The sequence below is a fragment of the Squalius cephalus genome, assembly GCF_949319135.1.
Source record: "Squalius cephalus genome assembly, chromosome: 19".
In the NCBI taxonomy this organism is placed as follows: Eukaryota; Metazoa; Chordata; class Actinopteri; order Cypriniformes; family Leuciscidae; genus Squalius; species Squalius cephalus.
This window is the reverse complement of record NC_137140.1, coordinates 30,763,052-30,769,051: the sequence shown is the minus strand read 5'-3', so window position 1 is coordinate 30,769,051 and position 6,000 is coordinate 30,763,052.

Here is a 6,000-nt window from a genome sequence, read left to right as displayed (position 1 = left end):
GAGGCAAAAGTCATAGTAGTTAGTTAATAGTGAGAATTGGACCCTAATCTAAAGTGTGACCAATTTTTTTTCCAGTATTTTGATCAAACAAATGCAGCCGCATAAGGCAATTCCTTACAAGAGTAAAATAACAAAAAAATAGATAAAGCCATACAAGACTTTTGTGAACAGTCTGAATTTTATTTTAAAATCAAATATGGTGATGTTAGAAGTGTCACTTCATTTTTGACGCCAGTGACGGTCATTGGAGATGACATCACCGATGTCCACTTTAAACGTGGCATATTTTATTTGAAACGCCCCCAAAAAAATGGCAAAATGTTCATATTTTTGGTGAACTGTCACTTTAATCTCTGTTTATAATCCTTATAAATTAGACTTTGTCTTTGGTTAAATCAGCCATTAACAAAATAATTTGACCACTGGGTAAAGCAGTTTCTGTTAGTTTTGAATATTCTATAATCTGAGTTTGGTAATCTTGAGTAAATTGTCACCTAAAGTGAGTTCATCGTGATCTCTGGGTGTGTTTAGGTGAGAGTGTGGGCAGACACAGCATTAAGATGTTTCCAGCAGCGTGACGTTCCTCAGTGTGGGAGAAATGGAAGGTGATAGACCAATTCAGGAGTGTCTCAGAGGGGAAAGCCTGAGCTCTCTCAGCACGGGTGCTTTGCTACTGCTGCTCCTTTTAAATTAAGTCTTGATGATGTATACCTTATACTTATTTAGCTGGGTTGAGGGATTGAGAAAGAGAAAATACACTTCTGAAACCGTAAATGGAGTTTATGTAAAGCTAGTTTTGCATTTTTTTTCTCCAAACCCAGTTCAATATTTAGACAACTGAAAGAAAGCAAACGGTATGTTTCTCATCCCAAGGCGTCATATACTGACGCTTTTGACATTTCGTCTACATCCAACGCACATGGCACCCTTTAGCGTCAATATGAGACGCAGATAGATATGGGCCAGAAGGCGCCTCCTAGCGGTCTAACCCTAACCCTACCCCAGACCTAAACCTACCCATAACTCTGTGCGTGTCATATTGACGCTAAAGGGTGCCATGTGCGTTGGATGTAGACGAAATGTCAAAAGCGTCAGTATATGACGCCCTAGGATGAGAATGTGTTGGTTTATCCATGTGGTCATCACTTCTTTCTCTTTCTTCTTTGGTTGGACACCACTCCTGTAGCATAAGGCCCGTTCACACCAAGAATGATAACTAAAAAATCATCCCACAAAGTGATTCCAACGATACTGTTTCTCTGTGGTGTCATCGTTATAGCTGTGGTTTAGTCCAAACCCTATACCAACCCCTAAACATAACCCTACCCATAAGATATCCCTAAAATCAGAGGGAAATGATAGGTGAATAATGTAGAAGCACCTAACCCTGGTTGTAGGTCTAAACTGTCTCTTTTGCTTGGACACAGTATCACTAGTTTTAGTTTAGTTTAGTTTAGTTGTATATGCGTCACGTTCCCCTGATATCTCCTCATATTCTTATTCACCCATCTCATGAAAAAACAAATAGTGTAAAATCTGCTGTTAAATGATTCATACATTTTCTCTGCAGAGCTTTGAATTAATACCGCTAATAATATAAATGAAAACAGTGAATACAGTACTAAAACTGAACAGTTTTTTTCATCTGAAGTGTGACAGGTCATTGGATCAGTGAAGTGTTTATTTATCTTGATTCCTCTGTCTGTGTATTTAGCCTTTTGGGCCACTACGGTTCACAGGAAGAGCAGGAACTGTGGCATTCTGGGAGATTTACTTCCCTGCATGAGTGCCTCTGCCAAAACTATCAGATAGGGTGTTTTCCTCTTTTTCACTTTCTTTAAAGTATGTTTTTCTTTTTCTTCATTGAACAGCAAGCAGCACAAAAAAAAACTGAGACTCTTAAAAATTTATGATGCATGTTTCATAACCCTTTTGTGATTTGAAAAGCAATTATTTCCCATGGTGTTATTAGAATGACAAATTAAGGAAAGGACCTAATCAGATATTAAAGAACAAATGAACTTTTTTTTAATTCAAAAGAAGGTTGAAATTAGTGTAATTATCAGTATCTGCAAATTTATCATAAATTCACCTCACTACAGAAAAAGAAATATATATAAAATTAAAGCTGCAAGCAGCGATGAAAAGGGCCCTCGCACACCTGCCACCGCCACCCGGCGCCTTTAGGAAATGCCTTAAGATTACACTCACCAAATTTGAAGAGGATCAGATCAAAACTGTAGGAGGAGTATGTTAAAGTACAACATCAGGAAATTACGAAAAATGTCCAAAATCTAGGAGGAAGTTCAAAATAGATTACTTCCTGTTGTGTTTAGGGCTATGCTCCAAGAGACTTTTCTGTAGGTATTGGGTCAATACATGTATGTACCAAATTTCATACCTGTACGTGAAACGTCGAGCCGGGGCAAAATGTGGGGGCAATAATTTACCGAATTTGCCCCCCCCCCCTCCCCAATTCTGAAAACCACATCACACGTAAATTTTCACCACTTCTGAAGCGTGTGCAAAGTTTCATGATTTTTCGAGCATGTTTTGTATTTGCCACACTTCCTGCTACCAGCAGGTGGCGCTATTGCTATAACCAAATATGAGCATGGTCATGTGTTCAAGACAGGACTCTTATCAAACATGTGAAGTTTGGGACAGATTGGAAATTGTATGGCTGAGTTACTGTAGGCTGTCTGTGGTTGCCTAGCAACATCGGAACTGCAAGCAACATTAATATTGAACTTATCTGATCATGCATATATCACCAGAAGGCCGAAATTGGGTGAACGTTTGTCAGGCCGCCGAGGGCACACCCTTCGACGAAAACTCTAGATCTTCGCAAATTTAACGTCACAAAGGCCTTAAGATTACACTCACCAAATTTGAAGAGGATCAGATCAAATCTGTAGGAGGAGTTCGTTAAAGTACAACATCAGGAAATTACGAAAAATGCCCAAAATCTAGGAGGAAGTTCAAAATAGCTCACTTCCTGTTGTGTTTAGGGCTATGCTCCAAGAGACTTTTCTGTAGGTATTGGGTCATTACATGTATGTACCAAATTTCATACCTGTACGTGAAACCAGGAGCCGGGGCAAAATGTGGGGGCAATAATTTACCGAATTTGCCCCCCCCAATTCTGAAAACCATATCACACGTAAATTTTCACCACTTCTGAAGCGTGTGCAAAGTTTCATGAGTTTTCGAGCATGTTTAGGCCCTCTAAAAAGCGATTCACTTTGGAGAAGAAGAAGAAGAAGAAGAATTAAAGCTGCAAGCAGCGATGAAAAGGGCCCTCGCACCCCTGCCACCGCCACCCGGCGCCTTTAGTAAAGGCCTTAAGATTACGCTCACCAAATTTGAAGAGGATCAGATCAAAACTGTAGGAGGAGTTCGTTAAAGTACAACATCAGGAAATGGCAAAAACTGCACAAAATCTGAGGGGAAGTTCAAAATAGCTGACTTCCTGTTGTGTTTAGGGCTACGCTCCAAGAGACTTTTTTGTAGGTATTGGGTGATTACATGTATGTACCAAATTCCATACCTGTACGTGAAACCTAGACCCGGGGCAAAATGTAGGGGCAATAATTAAGCCATTTTGCCCCACCCAATTTTGAAAACTACATCACACGTAAATTTTCACCACTTCTGAAGCGTGTGCAAAGTTTCATGATTTTTCGAGCACGTTTTGTATTTGCCACACTTCCTGCTACCAGCAGGTGGCGCTATTGCTATAACCAAATATGAGCATGGTCATGTGTTCAGGACAGGACTCTTATCAAACATGTGAAGTTTGGGGCAGATTGGACATTGAATGCCTGAGTTACTGCAGGCTGTCTGTGGTTGCCTAGCAACATCGGAACTGCAAGCAATATTGACACAGAACTTATCTGATCATGCATATATCACCAGAAGGCCGAAATTGGGTGAACATTTGTCAGGCCCCCGAGGGCACACCCTTCGACGAAAACTCAAGATCTTCGCAATTTAACGTCGCAAAGGCCTTAAGATTACACTCACCAAATTTGAAGAGGATCAGATCAAAACTGTAGGAGGAGTTCGTTAAAGTACAACATCAGGAAATTACGAAAAATGCACAAAATCTAGGAGGAAGTTCAAAATAGCTGACTTCCTGTTGTGTTTAGGGCTACGCTCCAAGAGACTTTTTTGTAGGTATTGGGTCATTACATGTATGTACCAAATTTCATATCTGTACGTGAAACCTAGAGCCGGGGCAAAATGTGGGGGCAATAATTTACCGAATTTGCCCCACCCAATTTTGAAAACCATATCACACGTAAATTTTCAACACTTCTGAAGCGTGTGCAAAGTTTCATGAGTTTTCGAGCATGTTAAGGCCCTCTAAAAAGCGATTCACTTTGGAGAAGAAGAAGAATAATAATAAACGGAGCAAAAACAATAGGGTCCTCTCACCATCGGTGCTCGGGCCCTAATAATAATAAACGGAGCAAAAACAATAGGGTCCTCTCACCATCGGTGCTCGGGCCCTAATAAAACTACCACTAGGTTTCGCAACAACTGTTCTTAACTTAGTAATAGATAAAGTCTAAATGTATACAAATATATATTCATGTGGGCTCATGTATTACTTCACACATAGAATGTTACATTTTCTGACCTTAATAAAAAATGAATTCACATTCTCACTGAAAATATGCTAGGAAATTTTTTCAGTTCTTTACTTTCTCTTGTGCCGTTAAATCCTATTACTTGTGTCGTTTCTCATGCTGAAATACTTCCACCTTTATATGGTGCAAATAGGAATTGACTCACTTTTAACATCAAGAAGAGCAACAAGGCAGAAATGAGGAAAGGGGAACAGCTGCAAATTACTCTTTGGTTCTGGAGTGGCAGCTCCTATTGAGAGGAAGTTAGAAGGAAAACTGATCCCTTTACCCAGAAAATGATGATTAAATAATGGACACCCATGTCCTTGGTGAATTCATGAGCTGTCAGCAGTTTTCCCTCTGTTGGTATGGGATTCATGATCAATAGCTGGCCCGCTGCCAAGCCACCTACAGCGCCAAACTTCAGTATTTACACCATTCCTGACAAACTGCTGGGGTAATTGAATTAGTCGTTGTGATTGAACAATTCTGTTTATTGTGATTTAAAATGTCCAGTTTGAAGTCCTTTTGAAAAATTATATTTTGATACTTGAATGGCAACATAGCAGTGTTGGCAAGTCAACAATGAACACTACTGACTTAATTTAGGTAGTGTGACTAGTTTAGCTCTTTTCAGAATCAATTACATTGTCACTTTTACTTGTTTTCATGTAACAAGTTACTTTTGTGTAGCATAACAAAATGCTACTGTCACAATCACGTTAGATGGACTCGTTGTGTTTCGTCATCGTCTGCCTTCGTCATTCATGTGTTGTCACGGACACTAATTATGTTCAGCTGTGCACTCAATCATCATCATCATTATCACCTGTATGATAATGTTCTGTTTCAGTTCAGTGTCGTCTATTTTGGATGTGTTGTATGTTGCTCTATTGGTGTTTGCCTTCATCATCTCCGTGTGTGTGTGATGACAACCACCCCTGTGTCAGCTACATAATGTCTATCATAATATCTCTCTCTCTCTCTCTATCTATCTATCTATCTATCTATCTATCTATCTATCTATCTATCTATCTATCTATCTATCTATCTATCTATCTATCTATCTATCTATCTATCTATCTATCTATCTATCTATCTATCTATCTATCTATCTATCTATCTATCTATCTATCTATCTATCTATCTATCTATCTATCTATCTAAATGCAGTCTGATATTTCTGAGTCCCTGTTCAATGACTGTTTTTTTCTCTGCTCCTGTTCTTTTTTAGCTGAAGCCCCGCTGATAAATCCTTTACATTATAGGTTCACTTGTCCCTTTCTCACAGGAAGACTTAGAAACCTTCATTTTAGGAACACTGTAAAAAATTTCTAACCCTCCCAAATCAAAAATTTCAAGTGAC